At 41.5% G+C, this 16,220-nt stretch overlaps 1 pseudogene; it reads right to left on the bottom strand.

Moving 5' to 3' along the window:
• Window positions 1-1,963: 1,963 nt before the first annotated feature.
• Window positions 1,964-9,747, bottom strand: LOC102838818 (annotated as a pseudogene).
• Window positions 9,748-16,220: the final 6,473 nt, after the last annotated feature.

The raw sequence follows: 16,220 nt of genomic DNA, 5'->3' as shown, positions 1-16,220 counted from the left end.
CCAATGAGCAAGAGCCTGTCTGATCCTGATTCATCTACATAACTGGTTCGGACTGGACTATTGTAGGTTTACACTGGCCGATTCTCAGAACCGTCAGGCCTTTCTTCCTTAGCTATCTTGGTCTGAAAGCTCTACTGGAACCCGGCTGAGCATGACAGAAACATTCAGGTATCCACTAGCAGATGTGTGCTGACTGTGCACAAAATGTAGTGACTGGACTCGAACCTGTGCCTCCCACATGGAAGGTGGGAATTCTCTCACTGAGCCACCACTGGTCGCCTGACAGCTGGTCTCAATAATTAATTGACCAAGTGAATGCTATTTACTCTTATGCTGGTGGGGCACTATAGGATCAGCACTGGACAGCTAATCGCAAGGTCAATGGTTCAAACCTACCAGCCACTCCTCAGAAAACATACACAGGGTTGCTAAGAGTTGGAACCGACTCGACGGCACTTAACAACACACTTAAGCTATTTAACTGCTTATACACTTATTTTTTCAGACATACTCCAAGGGTAAAGACTGAGTTTAATCTTTCCTTGTAGGCTTAAGGAACCCTGGTAGTCTGTAAATTAGGCGCCGGGCTGCTAACTGAAAGGTCAGCAGTTCAAATTCACCAGCCACTTTGTAGGAGGAAGATGAGGCTGCCTGCTCCCATTAAGAGTCACAATCTCAGAAACTCTGTATAGGGTCACTATGAATTAGGATAGCCTCAGTGGCAGTGGGTTGAAGACCAAACTATCTATTCTGATGCTTTTCACATAGTAGGGACTCAATAAGTATTCCTTTGTTAGACTTTGATTTAAACTCTATCAATTATTCTTTTATCTGTTTTTTAAATTTAATTTTATTTATCTAGAAGTAAGCTTATATGTAGAATAAGAAAGGCTTTGGTGACAATCTGAATACTACATTTTTCTCTCCTAGAGCAGCTGGTAGGTTCAAACCAACAGCCTTTTGGTTAGCAACCAAGCCCTAACTACTGTGCCACCAGACTTGAGTAGGTTTTAAGTGCTCATAAAATGTTAGTCATTAATTAACAAAGTCATGTCCCTCTTATATCATAACCAGTCAAGGTCTTTGTCACCTTGCATGGATTCAACCCTTTGGCAAAATGGATCCACTCCTCTCAGCCTCTTCTGGCCAGAGACACTCTACCAAAGGCAGAGTTGACTAAACAGGCCCATAGAGAATAGTTAGGACTCACAATGAAGCTGTCCTTCTCCTGCTGGACTGAACAGTGGCTGCCCCTCTGCCAGCTATGTAGACTTTACATTATCAGCTATTTCAGGTCAGAGTCCAAGCTCAGCATTTCTCTAGTGTTTCTTTTCAAACAAAGCTCTCTGGGTTTAAAGCTCATTAGTAATAACCTTGGTCTCTGGAGGAAGTGAGGAAATATCATCTTGCCTTTAGAGAACGGAGACACCCAAGCACTCAAATGAAGGGCTTAAGCAACAAAGTGCCAGAACTAGAAAAGGAGCCAAGATAAGGAGGTTCCAGAGTGTAAGTAAATGTAATGAAAATAATCTCTCTTGCTTTGGAAGTCTTTGCAAATTGCAGAGCACTTACAAATATTGGCTTATTGGCTCCACACTACAGCTACAGTCTAAACACATGTGGACAACAGCCATCTCCATTATATACATGAGGACAGAGGTCCCAGAGAGGTAGTATGAGCTGCCCGATTAACAAACCGAAAGGCAGATCTGGACTATTACCCAGGTCAGCTGACTACAGTCCAGGGCTCTTCCATGTATTGCAAAGATTAAATAGGAACCCATCTTCCACCAGCACGAAAACCAGGAAAGCTAGGCTTAGAGTGAAGCTCATAGAAGGTGTGAGATATATAAAGCCTAGGTGTGAGAGGTGGGCTGGGAGCTCAGGGTGGGTAATGGGAGATCCAGGTAGGGGTAGGGTCCAGAGTAAGGCTGGTGGTCCATGATAATGTGGAGACTGAGGGCTAGATGTGGAGTTCTGGGGGCTCCGAATAGGTTAGGGGCTCATGGTGAAGTTGTGAGGGTTGGACCCTGGGTCAAGAGCTCAGAGTGGATTCCAAGGGTGCCGGGAGTAAAAAGCGCAAGGAGGGTTAAGGGAGTCCTGTAGGATGAACATTGGACTGCTAACCACAAGGTCAGTTGTTCAAACCGACCAGTTCTCCTAGGAAACCCTATTAAAGGGTCGGAACTATGAGTCGGAACCGACTCGACAGCACTTAACAACAAGGGTGGGGGTGAGGGTCCTGTGTGGCACTTAAGATAAGCACTAGACTGCTAACTGAGGTTGTAAGTTCAAATCCACCAGCCGCTCCTCGGATATCCTACACAGAGTCGCTATGAGTCAGAAACGACTGGAAGGCATTTAGCAACAAGAAGGGTGTGGGTGAATAGCGGAGGGGTCTGAAAAGGAAAGAACAAAAGATTGATACAGAGTTCCTGGGATTGACAGACGAAGAGGTCTCAAATCTGGCTGGAATACGAAAAAAATCTGCAAACAACTAGGCTCAGAACAGGAACTTTCTGCAAATCAAACTTACCCTGTCGAGCTGACCCCTCAGATTCGATATCAGCCGTCTAATGCGACGGAAACGAAAAACTGTCCAGGAGCCCGTTGTCCCTTGGTAGTTGTAGTTTCAAAACTCAACATGCGGACTCAAAAACATTACCCGCCTGTCGGTCAGGAACTATAACTCCCGAGGTGCATTGTGCAAGAAAGTCCATTACCAGGCAGTGACTACAATTCCCAAAGTTCCACGCGGCTACATGTTGTTGAGAGAAGTGGTGATATTCTTCCCCCTGGTGGTCTGAGGAGCTGCCACAACGATTGCAAATCTTGAGCCGAGGGTTGCTGTCTATAGTTCCATTTGTAAAATGCACGCAAGCCGTCCAGCTCCTCCATCTCCACTTTACTGAGAGGTGACCCAACGAAATTTGGAAATCATTGGACAATATCATTAATACCACATGCAAGTAAAATTTTGCTGAAGGTAATTAAAAAACGACTGCAACAGTACATTGACAGGGAACTGCCTGAGGTTCAAGCCAGTTCAGAGGAGGTCGTGAAACTAGAGATATCATTGCTGATGTCAAACGGATGCTGTGTTTCAGATACATATTCCCTACCCCTGTTCTCCATCACTCACTTAGAATTTATCAGGTGCGTTGCAGTGGATTTTTCTGCCATGGTCTTATAACTTTCACCAAATGACAGGGCAGACTGGGCAAATAGGTGCTTTGTGACCCACCAAAGGAATTGGGATAGCTTGCTAATAATGCAAATAAGGTACATGCACATTTGTGGCGGTGGGCTTATGCAAAAAAGGGTATGGAACCCTAACAAGGGGATTGATCAGTTTTGGCATTCCACTAGACTCGAATTTGGAAGACAGCTACCTGGCCAACTGATTGGAAGAGATCTGTATTTGTTCCCATTCCAAAGAGAGGTGACCAATGGCATGCAGAAATCATTGGACATTATCATGACTATCACATGAAAATAAAATTTTGCTAAAGATAATTTAAAAATGGCTGAAGCAGTACATTGACAAGGAACTGCCAGAGGTTCAAGCCAGATTCAGAAGACGACGTGGAAAGGGATATTATTACTGACCTCAGATGGATTTTGACTGAAATCAGAGAAAGACGTTTACCTGTGCTTTATTGACTATGCAAAGGCTTTTGACTGTGTGGATCATGACAAGCTATGGATAACATTGTAAAGAATGGGTATTCCAGAATACTTAATTGTGCTCATGAGGAACCTGAGTTATGGTGTTGGAGAATAATATTAAAATTAACATGGACTGCCAGAGAACAAACAAATCTGTGTTGGAAGAAGTACAGCCAGAATGCTGTTTGGAATCCAGGATGGTAAAACTTCATCTCTCACACTTCAGACACATCAGGAGGGACCAGTCCCTGGAGAAAGGACATCGTGCTTGGTAAAATGGAAGGTCAGCAAAAAAGAGCAAGACCCTTAACAAGATGGATTGGCACAGTGGCAGCAGCAATGGGCTCAAGCGGAACAACAATTGTGAGGCTAGCACAGCACCAGACAATATATCGTTCTGTTGTACATAGGCTCACTATGGGTTGGAATCTACTAAGCGGCACCTAACAACAACAACATGCTTGCTTTTAGAGACACAATGGTCAACATAATACTAGTATAGTGGAAAGAGCCATGAGCCTGTTTAAATTTTTTTTTTTTTTAAAGGAAGTATTATTACAGAAAAAAGAAAAGCGTTTCATGAAACAGGGAAACAAAGAGTCAGGAGAATTTGGACAAAGTGCTCCAAAAAGCTACAGAGTTACAGAGGTTAGTAAAGGCAAAAAACTGCAAGTAAGAAGGATATAGTTGGAGTCTTTGATTGGTTAACAACTACAAAATTGCAGGTGCCAGCATCTTAATTCACCACCTTTGTAGGGGCTGACCTCCTTTGTAAAGGATGGCTCCAGGTGACAAAATTCAATTGACCATGAGTTGTCTGGAACATCTGTTAAAATAGAAGCACAGAGTACTCTAAAGTTCTCTAGGGGGAGGTTAGGGATACTTTCTGAGAATTGGCTTGTTGTTGTTAGGTGCCATCGAATCTGTACCAACCCACACAGACCTTATGCACAGTAGAATGAAACACTGCCCGATCCTGGGCCAACCTCACCATTGTTGCCATGCTTGAGATCACCGATGCTGCCACTTGGCCAATCCATCTTGTTGAGGATCTTCCTCTTTTTCTCTGCCCCTCCACCTTACCAAACATGATATCTTTCTCCACTGACTGGTCTCTCCTGACACTATGTCCAAAGTATGAAAGATGAAGTTTGGCCATCTTGGCCTCCAAGGAGCACTCTGGCTGCACTTCTTTCAACACGGATCTGTTTGTTCTTTTGGCAGCCCATGGCACTTTCAATATTCTCCTCCAACACTATAACTCAAAAGCATCAATTCTTCTACGGTCTTCCTTATTCACTTTCCAGCTTTGACATGCATATGAGGTTATTGAAAATACCAGGGCTTGGGTCAGGCACACCTTAGTCCTCAAGCTCACATCTTTGCTCTTCAACACTTTAAAAAGGTCTTGTGCAGCAGATTTGCCTAATGCAATACATCCTTTGATCTCTTGACTGTTGCTTCCATGAGCATAGATAGTTGATCCAAGAAGAATGAAGTCCTTGACAACTTCAATCGCTTCTCTGTTGATAAAAATATTGTTTATTGGTCCAGTGGTGAGGATTTTTGTTTTCTTTACATTGAGATGCAATCCATACCAAAGGCTGTGCTCTTTGATCTTCATTAGTATATATTTTAAGTCCTCTTCACTTTCAACAAGCAAGGCTGTATCATCTGCATATCGCAGGTTGTTAATGAGTCTTCCTCCAATGCTGATGCCTCATTTTTTTTTCATATAACCCAGCTTCTCGGATTATTTACTCATCATACAGGTTGAATAAGTATGTGAAAGAATACAACCCTGTCACACACCTTTCTTAATTTTAAACCATTCAGTGTTCCCATGTTCTGTTCAAACAACTGCCTTTTGGTCCAGGTACAGATTCCTCATGAGCACAATGAAGTGTTCTGGAATACTCATACTTCACAATGTTGTCCACAGCTTGTCATGATCCACACAATCGAAAGCCTTTGTGTAGTCAATAAAGCACAGGTAAACATATTTCTGATATGCTCTGCTTTCAGCCAAGATCCATCGCACATCAGCAATGATATCCCTTGTTCCACGGCCTCTTCTGAATCCAGCTTGAATTGGTTTAGCCACTAATATAATATGGTTAACATCTGTACAACATGAAAAATCTCTCAGCATTGGCCATTTTTAACCACATGCTCATTTACAAGTAGAGAAAATGTCGGGTCAGTTCTGATTTATAGCAACAACAGAGGAAGCACTGCCCAGTCCCACATCTCCCTTACAATTGTTATGTTTGAATCCATTGTTACAGCCACTATGCCGATCCATCTCGTTGGGCATCTTCCTCTATTTTTGCTGACCCTTTACTTTATACCAAGCATGGTATCCTTCTGCAGGAACTGGTCCCTCCTGATAAATATGTCCAAAGTACATGAAATCTCTACATCCTCACTTTTAAGGAATATTTTGACTACACTCTTTCCATGACAGAAGTGTTAGCTCTTCTGTCAGTTCAAGGCATATTCAATATTCTTTGTCAACACCACAATTCAAATGCCTCAATTCTTCTCTGGTCTTCCTTATTCATTGTCCAGCTTTCACACACGTATGTGGCCATTGAAAATACCATGGCTTGCTCAGGTGCACCTCAGTCCTCAAACTGACTTCTTTGCTTTTTAATGCTTTAAAGGGATCTCTTGCAGCAGATTTGCCCAAGAAATCACCGTTTGATTACTTGACTGCTGCTTCCATGGGTATTGATTATAGATCCAAGTAAAATGAAATCCGTGACAATGCCAATCTTTTCTGCATTTATCATGATGTTTATTGGTCCAGTTGTGAGGGTTTTTTAAAAAAAATCTTTTCCACATCAATTTATTAATTCTTCTTCTCCTGACAGTTGGCATCATTAATACTTTGTTTCATAATACCACTTCAAATTAGCCAAACATCTAAGATGGTTACATTTACAAAAATATATGAATTAAAACCATTGAAAAAGTAAAAGCATAAGTTGTAATAGACCATTTCTGTATTCAGAAATGATTGTAAAAGTAGAACCTAAGAGGTACAGACATCATATACTTTAAGTGATTTACTTCTTAGGAAACAAAGGCAGTCTCTTCACTTTTACACATTTAGTGTCTCTAGGAGGTTGAAGACAGAAACACCATGATTACTTTGAGATTTTTGTATTTTTCTCTTATTAATTCATAGTGCAAGCTATGGTCCTCTAAGGTGGGTCTGGTGAAGGTCCATGAACAAGGCTTAGGACTTTTCAGGGTATATCCAGTCTTTTGTGCTAATGACTTACCCAGCTTTAGCTTGTGACTTTGTAGGATGCTATATGAAGGGCTGCTCCAGCAATAACTGATGCAAGTACTTTAGCTATGGGTCAGCATCTACCAAACATGTTGTTGTTGTTGTTAGGTGCCATCGAGTCGGTACCAACCCATAGCGACCCTATGCACAGCAGAACGAAACACTGCCCAATCCTGGGCCAACCTCACTACTGTTGCCACGCTTGAGTCCATCAATGCTGCTACTTGGCCAATCCATCTCGTTGGGGGTCTTCCTCTTTTTCTCTGACCCTCCACCTTACCAAACATGATAGTCTTCTTCAGTGACTGGTCCCTCCTGACACTATGTCCAAAGTATGAGACACAAAATTTGGCCATCCTGGCCTCCAAGGAGCACTCTGGCTGCACTTCTTCCAAAACGGATCTATTGGTTCTTTTGGCAGACCATGTTGCTAAACTTGCAACTTGGCAGTTTACAGGCTATAGCAGCAGAAAGTGTTACGTAGGAAAAGGATTTACTAATGGTGTTGCTAAGTCAAAAACAAGGAGTTTCAAAACTAAGTACTTCATTCTCAGAACTTGCTTCTTGGTATTGGTGTCATCTGTAATGTACAAAAATCCTGCCACTTCTGGAAGATAGGTTTCTTCAAACTTTGAGGCTAACAGCATAGCAGCAACGCCTACAAGCCAAAGTTTTCCTCTTAATTCAAACATCGATAAAAATAACCTATTAATGTAGTTCACAGCCAAGTATAGGGTCTCACTCTGTAGTTGATATTCTTCTCCTACTTCAGGTAACAAGTCCACAAGGATAGTCCTCATACTGTTAGTGATGTCTGGTTGTTTCTTTGAGTAAACCACTTTAGGCTTATATTTAGCCTCCATTTTCCTAATGTACTTCCAGAGGTATAAGACGGATTCAGATGAGGAAATGGAATGAGGGATATCAATGCTGACATCAGATGGATCTTAGCTGAAAGCAAAGAATATCAGAAAGATGTTTGCCTGTGCTTTATTGACTATGCAAAGGCTTTTGATTGTGTGGATCATGACAAGCTATGGACAACATTGCAAAGTATGAGTATTCTGGACCACTTAATTGTGCTCATGAGGAACCTGTACATAGATCAAGAGGCAGTTAGTTGTTCCAATAGAACAAGGGGACACTGAATGGTTTAAAATTAAGAAAGGCATGTGCCAGGGTTATATTCTTTCACTATACTTATTCAATATATATGCTGAGCAAATAATCTGAGAATCTGGATTATATGAAGAAAAACATGGCATCAGGATTGGAGGAAGACTCATTAACAACTTGCAATACGCAGATGATACAATTTCGCTTACTGAAAGCAAAGAGGACTTAAAATATTTACTGATCAAGATCAAACACCACAGTATGGGTTGCATCTCAATGTAAAGAAAACAAAAATCTTCACCATTGGACTAATAAATAACATCCATATAAATAGAGAAAAGATTGAAGTTGTCAAAGACTTCATTTTGCACTGATCAACCATCAAAACTCATGAAAGCATCAGTCAAAAAATCAAATGACATGTTGCATTAGGCAAATCTATTGCACAAGACCTTTTTAAAGTGTTGAAGAGCAAAGACATCAACTTGAGGACTAAGGTGTGTCTGACCCAAACCATGGTATTTTCAATAACCTCATATGCATGTGAAAGTTGGACAGTGATGAAGGAAGACCATAGAAGAATTGATGCATTTGAGGTATGTAGTGTTGGAGGAGAATATTAGAAGTACCATGAACTGCCAAAAGAACAAACATCTGTGTAGGAAGAAGTACCGTCAGAATGTTCCTTGGAAGCCAGAATGGGCAAACTTTGTGTCTCATAATGCTTCAGACAGATTATCAAGAGAGACCAGTCCCTGGAGAAGGATATTATGTATGGTAAATTGGAAGGTCAGAGAGAAAGAAGACCCTCAATGAGATAGGTTGGCACAGTGGCAACAGCAATGGGCTCAAGCATAGCAACGATTGTGAGGACTGGGCAGTGTTTTATTCTGTTGTGCAGAGTCGCTATGCGTTGGTACCAACTCGATGGCGCCTAGTAACAACAAATGTATGAATGTTGCTATGGTAGTATGGAATTTCATTACCAGTCACTGGCTTTTCATCTTCTAATACAAATGACATGTCCACAGTATGTGGTGACTCAGTAAAGAGCTACCAGCAGTTAAGGTAACAGCTGAATGAAAAGCCAGAGCAGTTCAGCACTTTGTTAAGATTCAGCTGGTCTCTTTTGAATCTTTTCTTCTGCTTCATCCACATGAATGTAGCTTGTTTAATGTCTACAATTCAAGGAGGAATTCTATTATGGTGCTGCATGATAAACTCGGACTCAACTTCAAGGTGGTTAGTTCAAACCCACCAGGCACTCCTTGGAAACCCTATACAGCGTCGCTATGAGTTAGAGGCTGACTCAACAACACTTAACAACAAGCAACAGTAACCCACGGAGGTACAGTGGCATGCTCATCATTTACAAGAATAGTCTTAAAGAGGTGCAATCGGTCACGTCTTAGGCCTATGTACTGCGGTGCTGAACCCGGCTAGTTCTGCGCCTTCAGTACCGCCAGACCGGCCCGAGCCTGTGACTGCGTCCCGGCGGCCTTCTTGTCGGGATTAATGCTCTCCTAGTCCTGTTGGAGGGCCGTCTGCTGTACTGCTAGCAGCACCGAGCCCCAATCATGGGCCACAGACCCTGGTGCAGAATTGTCCAACGTCCCTGTTCCCAGAGCCGCCTGCAGCGCCAAGCAGCAAGGAAGCAAGACCATCCTGCTGCGCCAAGCCGCAAGCGCTCAGCCTGGCGACTGCGCAGGCTCAGCCAAGGAGTGCTGAAGCCTCAGGCGCCCGCAGCTCCCAAGGCCAGCCTGCCCGCCTGCCGGTTCTCCTGGTAAGGGCTGTGCTGGACTGAGGAAGCTGCATCAAGAGAGCGCAGTCACTGCGTGGGTGGAGAACCCAGGGCCCAGGATGTCGCGGGATAAAGTGAACAGCCCGCCTTGTTCTTTCCTTTGCACTGAGGCGTAATCCATACTGAAGAATATAGTTGTTTGTTTATTTTAATCTTCAACAGTAAATGCTTCAAGCCCTCTTTGCTTTTAGCAAGCAAGGTTGTGTCATCTGCATATTGCAAAACCGCATTCTTCTTTAGAACTACTTATATCTTGAAAACCCTAGGGTTGCTATGTGCTGGAACTCGAAAGCACTTAAAAACAACTTACATGTAGGTCAAAAGTTAAGTGGGCATTTTCTTTTACAGAAATGGTAGTAGATCTACATGTTGTCTCTTAAAATGGAGTGAGTGAGTTTGGTTCACAATTTAGTTAAAGGCCTTTGTTCTGTCAAATGCCTTAAAATTTTAATACTCTGATCACTCTCTGCTTTAGGAATTCCAAGATGACCGTAAGAGTACTTTCTTCTGCATGAACTTTGTTATCTTTGCCTTGCTTAAGCTAAGTGCCTCATCTTTATGGTGAGTTTGTTTTTCAGATTCATTTTCTAATAACCCACAAAGTAGTAACTCTTCTACAAGGCTTTTGTTGTCTAGAACTATGTTGTTGTTGTTAAGTACCGTGGAGTCGGTTCTGACTCATAGTGACCCTGCACAGGGTTTCTGATGCTGTAAATCTTTACAGGAGCAGAACGCCTCATCTTTCTCCCGGGGAACTGCTGGTAGTTTCGAACTGCTGACCTTGAGGTTGGCAGCTTGAGTCATAACCACTATGCTACCAGAGCTCCTAGAATTATAGGTGGCTGCTTATCAGTTGTTGTTGTTGTTGTCAGGTGCCATCGAGTCGGAACCGACTCATAGCGACCCCATGCACAGCAGAACGAAACAATGTCCGATCCTGGGCCAACCTCACCACCGCTGCCACACTTGAGTCCATCAATGATGCCACCTGGCTGATCCATCTCGTTGGGGGTCTTCCTCTTTTTCTCTGACCCTCCACCTTACCCAGCATGACATCCTTCTCTAATGATTGTTTCCTCCGGACTTATCAGTGGCAAGCCTTTATGACCGAAATGCCTTGTATTAAGAATGGTAGGAGACACTATCTAAGTATGTCTCTACACCACTCCATTGCTTGAATACTCTGCTTCAGTAATTTTTTTTTTATAAAGGGGATGAATAGAGTGAGACTGAATGAGAAGGAACAATTTGACAGACCAAAGATTTGTAAGTTGGGTGTGAGGTTAAGCTCCTTTGAGTGGATAGAGTACAAATATTTTATGATAACAATAAGCAATGGAGTTAACCGATTCCTAGAACTATGAGTCCTGGTGTGGTGCTGTAGATTAATGCACTGGACTGCAAAGTCACTTTGAACCTCAAGGTCAGCAGTTCAAGCTCAGCAGCTGCTCCTCAGAAACCCTATACAGGGTCACTGTGGGTCAGAACCGGCTCGACAGCACTTAACAATAACAACAAGTTTGAACTATAGAGTGTATCCAAGAGCTAAAAACATTAGAGGAAGAGTTAGCTTATTTGAAGATGTAGAGGCAGGTATTATAAGCCAGGTAATAAATAGATCTGTAGTGTCAATCATCTCAAAATATGTGATATGTAGTTTATGAGGGGTGTTGAATGCTCCGGTACAGAGCTGGATGATGCAATAGAAGAAACAGTTCATTAGACAAAAGAAAATGATCCCCTCAAAAGGTGTAGAATTAGCCCAGTTTTTATAAGGGAGCTGACCCACGTTTTTATGCATTTGGATAACTAAATGAGCCAACTGAAAACATCAAATTAGTCAATAGTACTCTTGTTGTTAGGTTTGGTTGAGTTTGTCTCCAACTCGTAGCCACTCTACGCACAACAGAATGAGGCACTGTCTCCTCCGGCACCCGCCTCACAATCATTGCATTTGAGCTCATTGTTGCTACCATTGTGTCAACCCATCTCCTTGGAGCCTTCCTTTTTCAATGACCCTCTACTTTACCAGCATGATATCCTTTGCCAAGGACTGGTCCCTTCTGATAACGTGTAAAGTTTGTGAGACCAAGTCTCACCATTACATCTAAGGAGCATTCAGATTGTTACTTTTTTCAAGACAGGTTTGTTGGTTCTTCTGGCAGTCCATGGCACTTTCAGAATTCTTCACTTACACCACAACCCAAATGCATCAATTCTTTTCCAATCTTCCTTATTCATTGTCCAGTTTTTACATGCATATTGTTGTTGGGTACCATTGAGTCAGTTTCAACTCATAGCAACCCTATGAACAGCAGAACAAAGTATTGCCTGGTTCTGCACCATCCTCACAATTATTGTTACACTTGGGCCCATTGCTGCTGCCACTATGCCAATCCATCTCGTTAAGGATATTCCTCTTTTTCGTTTACCCTCTACTTTACCATGCATGATGTCCTTCTCCAGGAACTGGCCCCTCCTGATAACGTGTCTGAAGTATGAGAGATGAAATCCCTCCATCCTTGCTTCTAAGGTGCACTCTGATGGCAGTTCTTCCAACACCGATTTGTTTGTTCTTCTGGCAGTCCATGGTACTTTTCATATTCTCCTCCAATGCCAAAACTCAAATGCATCAATTCTTCTACGGTCTTCCTCTTCACTGTCCAACTTTCACATGCATATGAGGTTATTGAAAATACCATGGCTTGGGTCAGGTGCACCTTAGTTCTCAAACTGATATTTTTGCTTTTGAACACTTTAAATAGGTCTCATGCAGCAGATTTGCCTAATAAAGTATATTATTTGATTTCTTGACTGCTATTTCCATGAGTGTTGTTTGTAGATCCAAGTAAAATGAAGTCTTTGACAACTTCAATCTTTTCTCCATTTATCATGATGTTGGTCCAGTTTGAGGTTTTTTTTTGTTTTTGTTTTTGTTTTGTTTTAACCTTGAAGTGCAACCCATACTGAAGGCTGTGGTCTTTGATTTTCATCAGTATTTTCAGTCCACTTCACTTTCAGCAAACAAGGGTTGTTAATGAAACTTCCTCCAATCCTGATGCCACATTCTTCTTCATATAATACAGCTTCTTGGATTATTTGCTTAGCAAACAGATTGAATAAGTAAGGTGAAAGAATACAACCCCAGCACACACCTTTCTTGATTTTAAACCATTCAGTATCTCCTTGTTCTGTTCCAACAACTGCCTCTTAGTCTATGTAAAGATTCCTCATAAGCACAATTAAGTAAGTGTTCTGGAGTACCCATTCTTTGTAATGTTATCCATAGCTTGTTATGATCTACACAACCGAAAGTCTTTTAGCAGTCCATGGTACTTTTAATATTCTCCTCCAACACCATTAACTCAAATGCAACAATTCTTCTATGGTCTTCTTTATTCACTGTTCAACTTTCATTCACATGCATATGAGGTTACTGAACATACTATGGCTTGGGTCAGGTGCACCTTAGTCCTCAAACGGACATCTTTGCTCTTGAAAACTTTAAAGAGGTCTTGAGCAGCAGATTTGACTAATGCAAAACGTTTTTTGATATCTGCTTCCATGAGTGTTGGTGGTTGATATGAGCAAAATGAAGTCTTCGACAACTTCAATCTTTTCTCTATTTATCTTGATGTTATTTATTGGTTCAATGATGAGGGTTTTTGTTTTTTTTACATCGAGGTACAACCTGTACTGAATGTCTAGTCTTCGATCTTCATCAGTAAGTATTTTAACTCCTCTTAGCTTTCAGTCAGCAAGGTTGTATCCTCTGCAACACTGATGTCACGTTCTTCTTCATATAATCCAGTTTCTCAGATTATTTGCTCAGTATACAGATTGAATAAGTGTGGTAAAATAATACAAACCTGGCACACACCTTTTCTTATTTTAAACCACTCAGTATTCCTTTGTTTTAGTTGAATAACTGACTCTTGGTCCATGTACAGGTTCTTTGTGAGCACAATTAAGGATTCTGGAATACTCATTCTCTGCAATGTTGTCCATAGCTTGTCATGATACAAAAATCAAAAGCCTTTGTGTAGTCAATAAAGCACAGGTAAGCATCTTTTCTGGTGTTCTCTGCTTTCAGGGAAGAGCCGTCTGACATTAACAGTGATATTCCTTGTTTCATGTCCTCTTTTGAACCTTGCATGTATTTGTGGCAGATCCCTGTTGGTATACGGTATACTGTTACAGTTATTTAAAAATTATCTTCAGCCAAATTTTACTGAAATTTGATATTAATGATAGTATTTGATTTCTTCATTCCATTGGGTCACCTCTCTTTGGAATGGGCACAAATATGGATCTCTTCTAACTGGTTGGACAGGTAACTATCTCCCAAGTTTCTTGGCATAGATGAGTAAGTGCCTTTAGTGCTGCATCAGTTGTTGAAAGATTTCCATTTGTATTCCATTAATTCCTGGAATCTTTTTTTTTTTTTTTAACCAATTCCTTCAGTTCAGCTTGGATTTCTTCCTCTAGTATCATTGGTTCTTGATCATATGGACCTCTTGAAATGGTTGAGCATCAACCATTTCTTTTTGGGACAGTGACTTTATGTATATCTTCCATGTTCTTTTGCTGCTTTTGACATCATTCAATATTTTGTCCATGTTGATGATTATTACTTAGTGCCATTAACTATGTTCTAATTCATAGTGACCCTGGATAGAGTTTTAGAGGAGTGACTAGAAAAAGGAATATGTGAGTCTTTTGAGTTCATTCTAACCTGAGGGATTCATCTTCTGGCACTATATCTGTAGTACTTAAAAACAACAAGAAGCATGTATTCTATCTGTGTAACTGGATGTTAACAGAAGATTCCCTTGAGCTCTAGCTTTGTCTTGATGCTGAAAGCAAATCGTGCAGATATATTCAGAACAGGACCCAAGCAATTTCTTCCTCACTAGCCAATCACCCACTTCTAGACTATAGTACAAGAGAAAACTAAGGATTGTTGATAAGGTTTCAAATCAGGGCAAAAGAAAGTATTTTTGAAAGCAGTGATATGAAAGGAATAAAAGCATTACATAATTTTGCCCAAGAATAAGTTTTTGGAACACAAGGTCAATTTGAAGTGCAAAGTGGCTATTCAAACTCACCAGCTGCTCCTCAGAAATCCTATACAGGGTCGCTATGAGTTGGAACAGACTCCACAGCACTTAATAACAACAGTAACAACAATGATATTTAGGAGTCCTGGTGTAGCACTGTAGAATAAGCTTTGGACTACTAACTGCAAGGTTGGTGGTTCAAGCCCACCAGCTGCTCCTTGGAAACCCTATGCAGGGTTGCTATGAGTCAGAATTAATTCAATGGTACTTAACAACAACAAATGGTGTTTAAGCTTCAGTATCCCTTCAGTATCCACCACTCATCTGTCAGTTTGTCGTACTGTGGTGGCTTGTGAGTTACTGTGATTCTGGAAGCTATGCCACTGGTATTTTATATACCAGTAGGGTCACCCATGGTGGACAGGTTTCAGATGGGCTTCCAGACGAAGACAGACTAGGAAGAAGGAGTGATGAACTAGTTTTGAACATACAGTCACTGAAAACCTTATGAATAGCAGAGAAACACTGTCAGATATAGTGCCAGAAAATGATCCCCTCTGGTTGAAAGGCACTCAAAATGCAACTGGGGAAGAGCTGCCTCCTCAAAGTAGAGTTGACCGTGATGGTACAAATGGAGTAAAGCCCATGGGAGTAAGGCCCAGGGGACCTTCATTTGCTGATGGGGCACAACTCAAAATGAAGAGAAACAGCTGTAAACATCCATTAATAATCAGAACATGGAGTGTACAAAGTATGAATCTAAGAAAATTAGAAATTGTCAAAAATGAAATGGAACGCATAAACATCGATATCTTAGGCATTAGTGAGCTGAAATGGACTGGTATTGGCCATTTTGAATCTGATGACCACATGGTTTACTATGCCAGGAATGTCAAATTGAAAAGGAATGGTGTTGCATTCATTGTCAAAAAGAACATATCCAGATCAGTAATGAGGTACAACATGGTCTTTGATAGGATAATATCCATGCACCTACAGGGAAGCCCAGTTAATACCACTATTATTCAAATTTATGAACCAACCACTAATGCCAGTGAGGAGGAAATAGAAGAATTCTACCGGAGAACAAACAAGATGGCAGATCGGGTGGAAGTGTACTAAAGGAGCTCCTCCAACAATAACACAGAATACCTGACCAAGCAGGCTCGGGGGCTGATCCCAGAACTCTGAACCACATATAAAGGAATATTTAGAAGGTTGGAAGGCTCACAGCTGGGGGAATTTGTGGCAGAAGCAAGAAATCTATTGCTTTCTA

This window comes from Chrysochloris asiatica, unplaced genomic scaffold (genome assembly GCF_000296735.1).
Source record: "Chrysochloris asiatica unplaced genomic scaffold, ChrAsi1.0 scaffold00047, whole genome shotgun sequence".
Taxonomy (NCBI): domain Eukaryota; kingdom Metazoa; phylum Chordata; class Mammalia; order Afrosoricida; family Chrysochloridae; genus Chrysochloris; species Chrysochloris asiatica.
The sequence above is the reverse complement of the archived record's forward strand: the minus strand, read 5'-3'. Positions and strand labels throughout refer to the sequence as shown.